This window comes from Caretta caretta, chromosome 24, assembly GCF_965140235.1.
Source record: "Caretta caretta isolate rCarCar2 chromosome 24, rCarCar1.hap1, whole genome shotgun sequence".
NCBI lineage: Eukaryota > Metazoa > Chordata > Testudines > Cheloniidae > Caretta > Caretta caretta.
Window position 1 is genome coordinate 8,359,491 of NC_134229.1, and position 16,698 is coordinate 8,376,188.

The window sequence follows — 16,698 nt, forward strand, 5'->3', positions numbered from 1 at the left end:
GAAGTGGGAGAAGTTTTCCAGTAGAAACTTTTTTTTTTTTTTTTTTGGAGTGAGGGGAGGGGAGATTTGGGTCGACAAATGTGTGTCCAAATCACCAAATCATTTTGGTAAAAAAAAAAAAAAAAAATTCAGAGAAAAAAAAATCAAAATATGTTTTGTTTCTGAAAAACTTTTCCTTTCAAATTTGATCTCAATTTTATTCCAAAAAAAAAAAAAAAAAAAAAAAGGCTTTAAAAGCCTTGAACACAAAACTGAAACTTGAATTCAAATTTCAAGCACCCCAAAACTATGAGTGTGTTTGAGGTTCGGCCAGAAAAGTGGAAAAACAATCCATTATCCACAGATTCTCTGGCCAGAATGGACCACTGTGACCGACTCATCTGACCTGGTGTATAACACAAGCCATGGGACTGCCCCAAAACAATTCCTGCTTGAGCTAGAGCAGGTCTTTTTGAAAGAGCAGGTCTTTTTAGGTCTAGTTCTGAGCCTGGCGAGACACCCGAGCCCCATCTGCACTGCACCACCTGCCTTTGCTGGACCCTGGTAGAGCTGCAGCCAGTGGGGAATTGATGGGCCCCATTTTTGCCGGAATTGGCAAAGCAAAAGGGCTTCGTAGCCAAAGACTTTCCCTGCCCCCAAACGAGCTGATGCCCAGATACTGCGGTGATGGGCACAGGCCAAAGGCCTAGAGTCGCTAGACACAAACGGGTTGGGCTGGAAGAAAATTGGTCACTTTTAGAGAGGCTCTGAGAGGGTTTAGGGGGATCCTTTATGGCACGGGAAAGCGTTAGAAGATTCTCCCAGACAGATCCCTGTATTCAGGGAGAACCCCTGCCCACTCTCGCCAAGGACAGCATCCTATAGCTAGAGGGGTGCCCTAGTGCGACCCAGTACAGGAGAAGGCAGGACACCAGGCTGATCTGATGTGCAGCCCCTGACACACGACACGCCGGACAGCACAAAGGCTCGCTTCATCGCCACACCCAGCCGCAGTTCCCCATTCGGCACAAGGGAGCTTTGGGGTGACTTGTTTAGCGCTGATAAAAGGGCAGCAAGAGATGTGGGCAGCCCCTCCCCCAGCACGGGTGGCCGGCCCAGCATTGCCCTGCATCCGCTTGGTTGACATGCCTCTTCCACTCCCTCCAAATGTCTTGGCTGATCGCAGGGATGGCCCCAGAGCTTCCGTGGGGTGCTGCTTGAAGGGGGTGGGCAAGTGGGGAACTCGCGTTGCTAACGAGGGCAAGACAGGAGCAATCTTGTTCATCTGCCATCTCATTAACGTACGTTCAGTGTAGGCCACTTGGGGAAGAGTCTTAACCATGCCCTAAACGGCCAATAAAGCTCAAGGTTGGAGCCTTGGGAAGGGACGCTCCAGTCTCTTCGCCCCTAGGCTAGTGATGCTGCTGGGGCACGAGGGAAGAGAAGGAACAACGCCACCAGGCCTTTGCCACGCTCAGAGGAGAGAAGAGTCCACACATGGGGCATTCTGGGCTGTCAGAGAAGGGGCCACATGGGAGCAGGACCCCGTCGGACCAGGCCAACAGCCAGAGCTGCTTGTTTGGGTCAGACCCGGACATATGTAGACACGCACGTATGTCTTATGTACTTATATACTCCCCATATTTATCCTTACAACCCTGTGAGGCAAGGCAGGGCTATTTTCCTTTTTGTACAGATGGGAAACTGAGGCACAGAGCAGCTAAGTGACACAAGGAGTCTGTGGGAGGGCAGGCACCCAGGTCTCCCAAGTTCTGGGCTAGTGCCCCAAGCACTGGGCCATGCTACTGTGCCAAAGAGCCATTACATACATAGACATGTTAATAGACATGACCTGCACATGCATGAAGCCCACTTGGTTTGCACAAGCACCCAGAACATCCGCGTCAAGGCATGCCAACATGGGCATGTGTGTACAGACAGGCGTGCCTGCAGACATGCGTGTGCAAACACAAGCATCCACATGTACCAACACTCCCAGGCTGCAATGCACACACGCACGGAGACGCACCGCAGGCAAACACGCGAGATGCTTGCACGCAAACTCCACAAAGCTGGGAACCTCACGCTCGCCTCGGACTTGGGAACAAACACACTCCTGATACGTTCACATGGCACCAGGAGCCAGTAAAATAGGGCCCACCAACTCGCAACCTGCAGAGCATCAAGGATCCAGAGGCCAGGGGAGAACACGTCCAAAGAACTCTTAAAAGTTTATCAGCCCCTAGCACAGATCCTTTGACCAGCCAGGGCCCCTATCAGAGGGAGACGCGTGGCTGTTTATAGGCACGCAAGTGCCAGGCGCTCAAGGAATCCGGCGGCCAGAGGCTTTATCTGGGAGTTGGGCCCTGTGCCAAGGCCTGAAACAACAGTCGTTCCAAGGAGTCGCCTGGCTCTGACGGGGGTTGTGGAGGATGAGACACCAGAAAAGTACCAGATGGACCTGCCGCCACCTCTGTCACTGCAGACCCAGCTCAGGAGCAACCTGCTGCCCAGGCCAGAGATGATGCTGATGGGGCCAGGCCCCATGGTGCTGTCGGGGAGGTTGGTTTCCATCCAGTGGCTCCCCGACAGGCCCCGCAGAGCGCCCACCCCGCCTCCCTGATGGGCCAACAGCCACATGCCTGGACAGGCACCATCCACCAGGAGCCTGCTTCCCTGCAGGTGCCCACAAGGCTAAACTTCCCACTGGGCATGCTAAACGGGAGTGGGGGAGGCAGGAAAGGGACATGCACATTAGCAGGGTGCTTTCAGCCATGGCACTTGTAATGCAGCCATCACTGTGGTATTGGGGCACAAAGAGCAGTGCGTTGGGAGGCAGGCGAGAGTGCCACATGAGCGTACGGCTTTGTCTACACAGGGGCACTGAATTCACACCCTGCCTTAATCTGAATTAAAGTGGAATAGCTACTCTGGCATAACTGTGGACACTTTTATTCTAGAGTAAGAGCCCCTTATTCTGAATTAGGCCTGGGCTACATAGTCACACTCAGGAACATTAAACTGAATTAACTAAAAGATGTGAATTTAAAGAGTGGATTCGTTAAACTGCATGAAACCCCTGTGTGGATCCTCCCATTCAGAATTACAGTGGCCTTAATTTGAATGAATTGAAGATGTCAGTGGAAGCAGGGGGAGGTGTGGGGTGCAGATGGGAGCAGGGGCGGTCCAGAGGTGCATTGCTGGAAATGGGGTGGGGGGGCAGATGGGCAGGAGTGAGCATGTGTCTGTTAATCGCTTTTCCAGGCAGACCCTGCACTAACCCAGCCGGCTTTGCTTGTCTGTGCAGAGAAAATCCCCCTACAATCTCTTTTCCTCCCCATCAGCTGGCGCCGACGGCCGGCCCCGACCTGCCTGAGTGCAGGCTGGAACCCGCGGCCATGGCTGCCTCACAGGAACGCGCCTTGGGCCGGGCCTGATCGGAATTGCCCGTCCTGCCCCGACCTGCTCGGCTCGGATGAATCTTCCACCTGGAGCAGGGAGGAATCCACCACTTGCCAGAGCAGGGAACGTCCCTGCCAGGGCCCGTCTCTCTGGTGCTATGAAGGCGGGACGGGGACGAGGGGGAGAACAGGAAAATTGCTCCAACCTGCTGCCCACCCCACCTCAGTCACGTCGGAGGTTCCCAGCTCCAGGTGCGCATGGGAATCTCCACACCAGGCCTCGGGGAAGAGCCACTGGATCCACCCAAAACCAGACCCAACCCACCCATCTGCGAAGTATTACAGTAGTGCCGAGAGGTCCCAACTGACATCAAGGCTCCACTGGGCCGGGTGCTGCCCAGACACAGCGAGAGACAGTCCCTGCCCCAAAGAGCTCACAGGCTGAAGAGACGCGGGGTAGGAGGGGAAACTGAGGCACAGAGGGGGAAGGGAGTTACCTAAGACAGTTCTAGCCCCACCTCTGATGCGGTCTCTGGAACCCCCTCACCGTAGTACTGAGCACCTCACAGTCTGCAATATATTTATTCTCATGTAAGGCAGGGCAAGGCTACTATCCCCATTGGGGAAACCGAGGCACAGAGAGACTGAGTGACTTGCCCAAGGTCACGGAGGGAGTCTGTGGTAGAGTCCCTGGGCCATCCTGCCTCTCTGACCACTCTTCTGCTTCCCAATCCAGTGTTCTAGCCACTGGACAACACTTCCACCGCGTGTTGGGCTGACTTCTCTCTCCCTTTGTGCCCCTTCTTGTGGTATCTAGCCAACAGCTTTGGGATCCCACCTCACACAACAATCCTAGAGCTGGCTCCTGGTTCAAGGCCGGGCTTCGAGCACATGGCTTGACACCTGGTCTGGGGCAGGTGAGGGAAAGGCAGATCTGTGCCTTCTCCACGGCTCCAAGCACTAGGGAGTGAAGTGGGAGGATAGGCAGCTCCCACTAGGGGCCCGGAGGGTACCTTGGCCCGCCCAGAGGGACTGGGATAGAGCGATCCCCATGCCAAGGCCTCGCTCCGCAGCCCGCTTGCCTCCGGCCAGGGGCATACACGGCCACAGGGACTTGCCTTAATGGAAGACTTGCATTGGCTGCCCCCCTTTCTCCAACCCCGTCCGCTCCCAGCCCTCGGGGAGAGTCAGACTGGCCCGAGTCGCCCTGCGCATGCCAGGGGAGCTCTGGATTTGGCCCAGATGCTCCCACACCGAGAACTCTGGCCATCTGCCCCAGACCCCAGCCCCTGCTCCACGCTCAGAGTGCCCCGTCCCCACCCACGTCGGCCCACAGGCAGAGGCAATCCTGGCACAACAGCGGAGCAGAGAGGCGCCCTGGCTGAGCGCCATTTCCTTGAAGGAACACTGTGGGCGGCGGGGAGGAGAAGGAGGAGAGCCGATGACTCAGGTCCCTTGAGCCTAGACTCATGGGGCTCATTTCTCCTTTCACTTACCCGGGTGTAAACCCGGCTGCTATTTCAGCTGGCCGAAGGGATCAGCACCCAGGGGTTAGGTAGCAGAGGGGAAAAGAGACTGCGCAGCGAGATCCTAGCTCGTGGACCAGAGCAGGCTAGCTGGGGGGTTATATAGCACTCGGGGAAAGGCCGGGGGACATGTCACTGCTGGGAATTCTACCTGCTGGGCCTATTCCTCTCCCATCTGTGCAGCTTTGGTGCCGGTATAAATCTGTCTGTTTCAGTGGAGTGGCTCCCAATTTACCCCACTGAGAGCAGGATCAGGCCTGGGGCTGTTTGACTCCATTGAATGCCAGGCACTGATGGTTCAGAAAGGGGCCAAATTCTCTCCCTTGACATCAGCACATTGGTGCTGGCAGAGAGTCTGGTTCTGTAACATTATGTGCAGAATGCCATTAATTCAGATGCAATTCAATGTCCTGGCAGAACGCACTGGGCCCAGCTAGTCTGTTTTGCAGGAAGGGGGTCAATACAAAGACGTTCGCACTGGCCTCTGGGTGCAACCCAGCGCGTTAGAGCGGGGGCTTCGGCACCAGGACTCCTGGGTTTTATCCCTGGCTCTGGGAGGGGAGTAGGGTCTAGTGGTTAGAGCACACAAAGAGGAGTCTTGACCCCTGGCCCTGGGAGGGGAGTGTCACTTCGGGTCTGTCTACACTGCACGCTAAGCCTGGTCTCTGATTCACCTGCTTCTGTCCACCAACAAACCAGCCTGTCTCAGGTCAGCACTCAGGACTTGGGTCCTAGGCCCTGCTGAGGGGGTGGGTCAGCACCAGAGTCGTGCTGTGACTTGGGTCCAATCCCTCTGCCGCGTGGATGCGGCTCAATCCACAGCCCCCATCGGAAGGTCTGCGCAGAGCAGCATGGACACCACAAGCCCGGGTCCTGCAGATCTGGGCTTAGGGTGCTGAGTGGTCAGAGCAGGGTAGTGGGAATCAGGCCTCTGGGGTTCGGTCCCTGGCTCTGCTGCTGGCTTCCCAGCAGACCCTTTCCCTGCAAAGCGGCAAGGATACTGACCTGCATCGGAGAGTTTGGGACACGCGCTCCGTGGAGCAAGGAGACCAGAACAGGCTAGAGCGGCCCTTAGACTCTGTTACCCCGTCTCCCTGCCTAACCAGGAACGTCTGCATCACAGTTTGCCTGCTCACCCCCTTTTGCCAGCATTGAATTCACTTTGCAAGCAACAGGGTGCACGGCCCGCGGGTAAAAAACCAGCTCGGGGCCTGATTTGCCTCTCGTTCCCGCTGGGGTCAGTGGGGCGTAACTCTGCGGCCCGCGATGGCATTAGAGCCCTGTAGGTGAGAGGAGACGGGGCCCTGGATCCAACTCTGAAGTGGCCCAGCGGATTGGGTGGTCTGGGCCCGCTGCAGTGGGGGGGGTCAGTTGCAGCAGAGCATGTCTGAGGGAACCGCCGCCCTCCCTTCCACGCACATCCCCAGGCTGGGGGGTCAGATACCCAGCCAGGGCCGCTGTGACTCATGTTCCTTTGTCAGCGGTTCAGGATTTCGCCCCAGTTCTCCATTCACAAACCGAAAAGGGGAAAGACACCGACCAGCGAGACTGACCACCCGCATGACTCTGCAGAATCCTGCCTCCCCCGCACCCTGGTGCCAATCCTGCCCCATGTACAACTGGGGGGCGGGGGGGAGGGGAAGAGGTGCATTCTGATCTGGGCTGGTCCTCTGCTGACTCCCAGTTCACACCAGAGAAAGGCAGAGGAGAACTAGGCCCAGGGTCAATAATTAAATGGCTCCTTCCTACACCACATATCTGCCCTGGGCCAAGTGTGAGTTTGGCATGGCCACTCAGGGTCTGTCTACGCTGCAATGCAAGCCCAAGGTGAGTAGAACCCGAGTTAGCAGCCCCTGGGTTTGAATGTCTACACTCATCTGTAACCCCAGGTTAGGAATTGTTGAACCCTGGATCCCATCCTGAGTCTCTGCTGCATTATGCGGGCCCGAGTCCAAACCTCCAGACCCCAGCCTGCCAGCATCGCTTCAAAAAAAAAAAAAAAAAAAAAAAGGAAAAGAGCCCATGCCATGCACTCATTCCAGGGCCTTTCCCTACAGCCCAGCGCTGCCGAATGCGAAGCCTGATGCGAGCCCAACCCACTGACCCAGTAACCCTGGTGCCATCCCATCGGGCAGCCCGGCGAGTAGAGAACAGGGGCAGGGCGGGGTGTGGCGCAGCAAGCATGCCCTCGACTTGCGCAATGCACTATTTTATTTAGCCGCTGCTGTCGTCTAGCAACTGCAGGGCTGGTCCGACACGAACAGCAGGAGGTGGGTGAGGGCAGTGCCAATGGGTGTGACTGCCCTGGGGCCAACTGTGCCAAGACAGCTGGGCTACTAGATCCGTGTGCCAGGGATACTTCAAGTGGCCTCCTGGACTAGCGTCTGTGGGGGTTTGGTGCTCACTGGTGAGAGTCTCTGTTCGCGAGATTCAAACGTGCACCAGGCATGTTAGTTTCATACTAATTTAGGGCTTGTCTACACATGGATTTATTCCTGATTAACTCCCTGTGTGGACACACTTTGTTCTGGAATAAGGGCTTGTTTACACAGGGACATTCAGGAAAGTTAACCCTAATTAACTGAAGGTGGGAATTTGAAGCGGATTAGTTAAATATCACATTCGGTCCCTCTGCAGATGCTGTGATTCAGAATTAAAGCTGTCTTAATGCAGTTTAGTTTAATTCATTTTGGAAGTGAATTAAGATCAACTGAATTAAGGCCACTCTTAATTTTTGAGGGTGTTCACACAGGGGTTTAATGTGGCATAGTTAATCCTCTTTAAATTTACACCCCTCCTTAATCCAAATTAATTTCCCCATGTAGACACACCCTTAGTCCTAATTTTCCTTCCAGGTGGGACTAAGGCAGAGAATTTGGATCGATTCACTCTCTTCAGCTCACCCTACTGTAGCACTCATGGCTGTTGTAGTAATCCAGGCTCGTTGTGCAGACTGGACCTGCAGCACGACCAGATCCACACTACAAACCGGAACGCTGCCTGGCATCGGCAGAAAGCACAGCCACAGCTACTCCATCCCCGACAACACAGCTGTGTGTGTGTGTGTGTGTGTGTGTGTAACACAGACTTGGGTCTCGGCATGGAGCTAGACGGGCCTGGCAACAACACATTGATTTATGACAGTAGCCCCCAGAAACGCCAGCCCTGATCTGGGCCAGGCACTGCACATTGGGGCAGGGACTGTCCCTGCCCCAAAGAGCTTACAGTCTAAATAGACCAGTCAGCAAAAGGATGGGAGGGGAAACCGAGGCACAGAGAGGGGCAGTGGCTAGGTCACACAGCAGGTCAGAGCCAGGAACAGAACCCAGGACTCCTGAGACTGCCCCCCCAACATTGCCTCTGCAACACCATCCTGAAGGTCAACAAACTCAGGCTGTCAGGCCCAGGGGAAAGGCAAGAGAAGCAAAGCCACATGGCAGGGCTGAAAGGACTCTTCCCCCAGACATACTAGTCCAGGAATTCCAAGCTCTGGCCCCCCACCGGATCTCCACTGCACAAAGAGCTATCCAGACGAGGCCTCCCGCTTTAGCTCCAGGCCATTCCTCCTTGTTCCCCCCTCATCTCATCAGAGACTGAGCAATTCCTATCCGTATTGTTCTGTGTAGATATTTATAGCCTCCGTTCACCTCCCCCGACCCCAGACCAGCCTTCTCTTTCCGGGGCCAGTATAAATTTAGTTCCCGGCTTTCACTACCGCAGCCTAGAGAAAAATCGCAAGCGTCTCCTCTGTACCTAGATCAGCTGGCGGGGAGGAGGGGAAAAGGAGATGTTCTGTGGTTTCACTGAGACATGGGGTCCCTATTCCAGGTTGTCTACAGACCAGATAAGGAGGAGGTGGAAGAGGTGCCTCCCCATCAGCCCAGCGCTGAGGACCCTGGCGTTGCAAACCGAGCTTGCTTTCACTACCACAGCCTAGAGAAATGTGACAAGACAGACAATAATACCGTGAACTTCTGTAGCGCCTTCGACCTGCACTTCAAACCCACAGCGGAGGAGGGATTTTCACCTCTCCACTTTACAGGGAGGGAAACTGAGGCGCCACAGGGCACGTCACTAGTCAGCAGCAGAACCCAGGAGTCCTGTCCCGTGGTCACTAGACCATGTCGATTTCCACCCCACTGGCATAGCAGCGAGAGATGTGCCATGGCCCATGGGATGATCCACAGCGGTAAGAGCAAGCTCGGTTTGCAACGCCAGGGTCCTCAGGGCTGGGCTGATGGGGAGGCACGTCTCAAAGGACAAAGAGCCATGAAGGAGGTGAACGGTTCTTCCACCCCCTGCAGAACCGCTCACGCCCGCTCAAAGAGGTTACCCTACTGGGGAGCAACTCCACCCAGCTAACTCTGCTGTACAGCCGCTGAACTGATCGAGAAGCCGCCCAGCCACAGCCCCGGGCCAAACCTCGTAGCCCAAAATTCCTACGTGCCAGGAAGTCACCACGGGCAGACCCCTCTGCTCGGCTCCCAGCGTGAGTGGGTGAGAGGGGGAGGGGAAGAGAGGCATCCGCAGAAGCAGTTTTTATGTTAGCTGGTCACGGAACCAGAACAAAAATGAATAGAAAGAAGAAAAAAATCCCCCTTCCCCCCCGAAACACACAAACTGGTTTAGAACGTAGCTGCGTGCCAGCCGCCTGCCCCTGGGGCGACCAGTCTGTGCACGGAGCTGCCACATGGACCCAGCCAGCCCCATCACAAACGGCCACTCTGTTCCCCCCCGGCAGGGCCGCGGCTACACTCAGACCCAGGGAACTCTTCAACTGGGCGGCCGCTGACAAGGATGCTCACGAATTCCATCTGCCTTGGAAACGCCGGCTCCAAACCGCCAACACAATTCACGATTCAGCTCCGCCGGGCCAGACCCCCAGCTGGTGCAAATCAGGGCCATTCTGTTGACGTCAATGGAGGAACACGGATTCACATCCGCTGGGGAATTGGAGGTGGAGAGAGACAGGGGCTGCTCCAAACAGCAGGTGCTGCGAAGCAGAAGGTCCTTGCTCCCACAGCAGAGGGATGGTGGAAAGGGATAAAGAAGAGGGCAAAGAGGGAAGCAAGCAGGGGATGGGAGCAAAGCAGGATACAGGGCAGCAGGTGCAGAGGAGAAAGCTCTGCTGAAGGGCAGAAGGAGCAGAGAGGGGGTTAGCTGCAGTGAGACGCATGGGAGGGTTTGAGACGCACGGGAGGCGATTCTGAACCACGGGTAGCAGTGGCAGGAGTTCTGAGGGGACATCTGAGCTGCGGCAGTAGGGCCCGGCTCACCCTGCGTTCAGGGCGAGATCAGAGGCTACAATGGAGGAGAATGAGGTTGCCCATTACCAAGGGCTTTAGCTTTCCTGGACCGGATCCTCAGCTGGTGGAAATCAGCACAGCTCTGCTCTTTGCTGTATCTCGTGATAGAGCGATGCCGATTTCCACCAGCCGAGGACCCAGCCCCCCGTTTGTCACGCATTAGTGTGTGTTCCAGCTTTGTGTGTATTTTCTTTGCACCTCATCTTCCTCTTTGGGAGCCTGATTCGGATCTCACATCACTGGAGTCACCCCTGGTTGACGCAGGGGTGAGAAGAGAATCGGGCCTCTGGGGTCTGTGCTGTGTCAGGCAGCATGGAGACAGAAGTCACGTCCAGCAAAGTACACCCTGATAATCCATGTTAAGTTTGCAGGGACTGTCTCTTTGCTTGGTCTCTGTACAGTGCCTAGCACAAGGGGGGCTGGACCATTGACTGAGGCTTCCTACTGCAATGCTGTCTGTCGTCCCCGGATCCCCCACACCATTCTTTCACCCTCAGCCTGGGAGAAGGGGGTGCAAATGCTTCTCTGAAACCCACCCAAGGTGCTCTCCACCCGCTCTGCTAAATGACTGAGACTGTTCCTCCAGCAACTGCTGAATGAGAAGAAATCAACAGTCCACAGAGAAGATTCCCCCCCTCCCTGGCCCGCTCTTGCGAGCGGAAAATCTGCTCAGCCCCAAAGACAGAGCATTCCTCAGCCTGCCAAAGGCTCATTGTGCCCTGGCCCAGCCGCTGGCATTTGCAGAGCTCGGCTAAATTCCATTAACCCTCTGCGGGGCGCATTGGACTAGCCAGGCAGTACCGCTTCCGGTCGGGCTCCCTCTGACCCGTCACCATCCCACGCTTTGGCCCCAGACTAACTGCTGAGCAGAGCTGGGCCTCTTTTCTGCCCTCAGCATCAGAGCGAGCCCTCCCGGCCTTGATGCCTTGTGCATTAGTCCAGTTTTGAGTGGCTACTCCGGGGCAGCAGCATTCCAGCAGCACGGCCTGGCGGCGAGCCACACCTGGGACGTCCCCGTGCCGCTGGCAGGAAAGACGATGAGATGGGACGCGCCACCCCTTCCCCGATCTCCTCAGAGTCTAAGCACCCTTCACAAGAAAGCCAGCCAGCTGCATGCAGGCCTTGTGGTCATATTCAGGTCACCTCTGCTCCGGGCCAATCATTCCCCTTCACGCCCCTTTTTTGGGCTTTATAATCCTGGCCTAATGGCATTGGGACTCAAGAGATCTGGGTTCTGCGATCGGGCTGCTCCACTGCCCTACCATTATCCAGTACAAAGCTCTCTGGGCACGTCTCCACCGCAATGAAAAACCCACGGCACCAAGCCTCGGGGCCCGAGTCGGCTCAGGCTGCGGGGCCAAAAACGGCAGTGGAGATATTTGGGCTTGGGCAGGAGCCTGGTTTCTGACAAACTCCCCCTCACAGGGTCTCAGAGCTCAACCTGAGCATCTACACTGCAATTATTGGCCCCCTGAGCCAGCGGACCCGAGCCAGCCGCTGCTGGGCTGCGGATCTTTGATTGTGGTGTGAACATACCCTCTGCAACTGTTTCCCCTCCCGTCCTTCGTCTATTTAGACCAGGCACTCTTCAGGGTAAGGACTCTCTCTCTCTCTCTCTCTGTGCAGCGCCGAGCACAAGGGGAGCCCAGAGACCATCTTTTCATTCTGTATTTGTACTGCCCCGGCACCAGGGGGTCCTGATCCATGACCAGGGCTCCTAGGTACTATGGGAACACAAATCAAATATTATTTAGTACCACAATGGAGGCAAACTTGTCCCAAATCAGGGGTGATTGGATTATCTGTTTTGGCTTAGTTCACCATAGTGATCACAGCCAGATAAGAAATTCATACCCAGGTGCCCTTAAAAGTCAAGTGGTGCCTGGATCCCACAGCTAGGTCTGGGCTCACCGCTAAGGCAAACACATGCAGCCTCTCTCTCCAGAAGCCAATGAGCCAAATCCTCAGCTGGTGTAAATTAGTTTTGCCTCACTAAAGTCAACGGAGCAATGAGAGTTTATTCCAGTCAGGGATCTAGCCCTGGCTTTTAAAGAGATGGGCCAACCATAAGATATTCAGCTAAGTACTGAAGGACCAAGTTCGGCTCAGATACCTGCCTATCCTCTTTAGCCCAGCTGGGATAAATCGACCTTGCTCTACGGATGCGGCTTTACCCCAGCTGCTGATCTAGCCCTTTGACATTGGAGCTTTGCATAACCACAGCTGAGAACTGAAGCTGCACCCATGTGGGTCTGAAAAACCAGGCTAGGGATGGCAAGATTTCAAACACGCATCCATCCCCAGCCAAGAATACTGTGAGAACGAGCCTTTTGCGTAGCATTTCAGCGCTTCTCCTGCTGGGAACAGCAGAGGCAACAAGAGATGTTGGGCATTTAATCAAGATCCTTCTTTGCTACTGTGTGGAACAATGGGTGCCCAACAGGCCACACAGGGGTAGCAAAATTAAACCCTGCTCCTGAAAAATGCAACACAGTTTAATTTCCCCGTTAAGTCCTTGGGAGGCTGCGAGAGTCTCAAACATGCCCAAAGGCAGTGAGTCACGGTGTTTATTCTGCAGGGCTGTAACCGTGCTGACCAGAGGAGTTTCTTCATAGATCCACAATTGTAAAATCAGATAGGACGCACGGTGATCACCTCATCTCATCTCCTGCAAAGCACAGTCCAGAGAACCTATGCAAAATCATTCCTGTTTCAGCTACAGCATCTCTTTCAGAAGAGGCGGCTTGAAGAGGTCTAGGTTGGATATTAGGAAAAACTATTTCACTAGGAGGGTGGTGAAGCACTGGAATGGGTTACCTAGGGAGGTGGTAGAATCTCCTTCCTTAGAAGTTCTTAAGGCCAGGCTTGACAAAGCCCTGGCTGGGATGATTTAGCTGGTGTTGGTCCTGCTTTGAGCAGGGGGTTGGACTAGGTGACCTCCTGAGGTCCCTTCCAACTGTAATCTTTTAGGATTTCAAAATCGCCAGCGATGATGGAGAACCCACCACGACCCTTGGGGAACTGTTCCCATGATCTCAAGCGTCTCATTCAAACACACCAAAAATCTATCAGTCAATCCTTCATCACAAGAGAGACTGTTTAAGAAAAGCAAAGGTCTTACAATTAATCCACACTAAGGGAGTTTTCCCTCCAAGGGACGGAGACTGGACAGGTCTGACTCTTCCCACGGGCTAGATTCTGTCCTCGTTACCAGCAGTGCATCCCCACCGAACGAGGCCAGAATCGGGCACAGCTTCTGCGGAGATGGGGGCTGGGGCGGTAGGTTTCCCCCGTGAGGGATTTGCAAACCATGCTTTGCTCACAAGGAAAGGTTCTGGGGACCCAATCTTGCTTCCACAGACAACACGACTGGGCCTGCTTGTTCCTAAAGCCCTTTGGAAGGCAAGGGAACCATCCGGTTCTCAGCCTAGCAGGCCAGACAGCCTCACTCACACACACACACTCTTGCAGCCCCCAGTCTGGCCGCTTTCATGTTGAGAAATCCTGCAGCGGCAGGCAGCACGTCACAGGCGTGGGATCCTGCCAGGGCCGGAGTGCCCCACTGTCCTGGACTCTGTGGGGGGTTCCATGTGAAGCAATTGTCTAGATATAATCAGGGCTCTGATGCGGTCTCAGTGGGTCTCCGGTTTCTTACTCACCACTGAATCAGCACAGCAAAGGGATCACTGGGGCAGGAAGGTTCCCCAGAAGGCTTGACATTATTGACATTTCGGCCCCTGCCACAGAGGTCCTGGGCTTGAGCCTGACCTCATGTCAGGGTCACAGCTTGGGGGAGGGAGGGGTCATACTATTGGGCGGAACAAACTGCTCCAGCTCCATGTTCTCATAACAGGGCCAATTGCTGCATAACCAGCAAAGACCCAAAGGCACACAAAGGTGAGAGGGAAAGGTGCAGTCCCCGTCCCCTACCCGTTCGGATCGAAGTCACCAGTTTCACCATCAGGAACACGCCGCCCAGAGCAGGGCGCGACCCTGCGAACCCCTCACTCTCTCCAGGAGTAAGGGCTGGCTCGAGGAGAAAGGGTTAAACCTTCCCCTTTCATCAGCAAAGGAGACTCGCTACACCACCAGGCCCTCCACCCTGCCAGCCAGTCGCTCAGGGGTTTGCAAGTCAGAGCCTGCAGTTCTTTGCTCCTCGTCACCCTGCCCCATTATTCACTGGGAGAGGAGACAGAGTTATTTGAACTCCCGGCCTCTCCGGCTTAAATTCAAACACATGTATGAAAAGAGAGGAAACTTCCGGCCCCATCCCCCCCTTCCCCCTTTTCTGTTGCAGGTTTTCAATATTTTAAGCCCTGGAAAAGCATTTCACCTACCTGCTTAAAAACACCCCCCCACACACACAGTTACAGGAAAGGGCGGGGGGCTTTCCCACAAGTCCCAGTTCGAATCTGAATCAATGGGACGCTTTCAAGCCAGACTCTGGAATTTTTTGTAAGAGCTCCTGAAGGTGCAATCGGGTTTCACTTCAGAGAAAGTAACAGGCGGGGGGGGGGAACTGCCTGTGAACTGAGCGAAGCGTGGCAGAGCCATGTTGCTTTCAAACACTCTCTCCTTCCCCACCCCTGGGGAAAGGAATCAAGCCAGGCTGTTGCCTTAGCGAAGGCGAAGAAGCCCCTTGTCTGAGCCACTAAACACCCCCCGCCGCCTTGTGCCTTGTCTCCCACGCACGGGGCTGCCGCTGCCAGGACACAGCGTGAAATTAACCAGGGTGAAATTAACCAGGGCGTAGATTCTATTGAAATAAAAAAAAAAAAATCAAGTCATCTCCTTACCTTCCCCTCCTCGCAGCCCGATCCCAGCGGTGCTTTCTCCAGGGCTTTCCACCCCGGCCCGGCTCTCTGTACCCGCTAAGGAGGAGGAAACTTTCCTTGGGAACTTCAACCCTTGCCCGAGGTGTGGTTTGGCTAGAGAGGAGCAAGGAAATGCTCGGGTTTCAACACACTGGTTCTTAAATAGGCGCTCTCCGGAGGCGCAGCACCGACCCTGGCCACCGGCAGGCATTGCACAAGCCTGGAAAGGATGTCAGAACAGCCCGGCCGCTTTTCCCTTCGTGCTGGCCACATTAACTCTCAGCTGTCCGAGCTCCTGGCCAGATGAGAGGAACACACGGGATCTAACCAGTTTAAAGCCCTGGCTGGGATGATTTCGTTGGGGATCGGTCCTGCTTTGAGCAGGGGGTTGGACTAGGTGACCTCCTGAGGTCCCTTCCAACCCTGATAGTCTATGATTCTATCAGGCCCGGAGAGTTGTTGGCTTTTGGGGGTTTTTTTTTAAAGCTGATTTTAGGTGCCTGGCTCAAAATAAAAGGCTCTCCCCTACCCCCATTGGCCTCATTTCCTTGAAGTGAACTTGGGCGATTGACGCCAGTTGCCCAGAATAAAAAGCCATGGTTTGCAAATGAGGGGAGAGGTATTTCCCAGGAGAAGTGGTTGGCAGCAGCTGCAGAGGTGTCATAGGGACATGCCCAGGCAGAGGCAGGGAAAGGGGACTTGGGTTTAGGGTACAGGGTTCCATAGCTGAGTGTTCTTAGACAGGTCACTGCCTCAGTTTCCCCCAGTGGGAGACAGGCTCTATGAACACTTATGCAGGTGCTTAATTAATGGTCTGCTCGCTCGAGGGAAGTTAAGTGTACCTGTAATTGTTGGAAAGAGCAGGCCTTCATCTATTTCACAGTTCAGTTCTGAGGATAAATTCTTTAATGTGTCTATAGGGCGAGGCGATCATCAGTGATGCATGGCCTGGAAGAGTCAAGCGGGAACAAGACTCATGTCTACACTACAGCTGCGAACAGGCCTCTCTGTCCTGGTCGAGAGACACACGCTCACTCTGCTGGAGTTAGCATGCTATAAATCGTGGTGTAGGTGTTGTGGCTTGGGAGGTGGCCGACACAGGGTCGGCCGGGCATGTGCTGTGGTGGTGAGCTGTGCTGCAATGTCCACTTGGCTGTTTTTAGCACGCTAGCTTGAGCAGGGCCAGCATGTCCGTCTACTCAGCCGGGAAGGCATGCTTCCCCCTGCAGTGTAGACATAGCCCGTGTCATGCCACTTGCATTTGGCATGTGGCTGAACTTTTCTGCACCTCAGTTTCCCCATCTGCAAAATGGGTGTAAAAATAAATCTGGTTTAATATGGACAGAAATATTGTTGTGATTTTTCTGGGCCTGATTTTGTCTTGCACCTCATAGAGTCATTCATACCAGTGCAAAATGAGCATAAAGCCCTATTATTCTTATTGCACTGGCGTAAATCAGCATCAGCACCATCCCTAGCTCTTCATTAGCAGATCTCAAAGCACTTTATAAAGGTCATCAGTAGCATTATCCTCATTTTACTGCTGGGGAAACTGAGGCACAGACAGGGGCTGTAGTTAAGAGACAGGATAGCGCCTCTGGAGATCTGAGTTCAGTTCCCAGCTGAGATTAAACTTGCCTCTGATTCCAAACGTGGGCTTGCTAGGACGGAG

The 16,698-nt window shown here is 54.6% G+C and overlaps 1 protein-coding gene across 1 annotated transcript in view; it reads right to left on the reverse strand.

The window, feature by feature from the left end:
- Window positions 1-15,178, reverse strand: part of CDC42SE1 (CDC42 small effector 1) — a 55,146-nt gene extending 39,968 nt beyond the window's left edge. Inside the window, exon 1 of the mRNA XM_048828077.2 lies at window positions 15,009-15,178. The gene's annotated coding sequence lies outside the window, so the exon portion shown is untranslated. The remainder of the gene's footprint in view (window positions 1-15,008) is intronic.
- Between the last annotated feature and the right edge of the window lie 1,520 nt (window positions 15,179-16,698).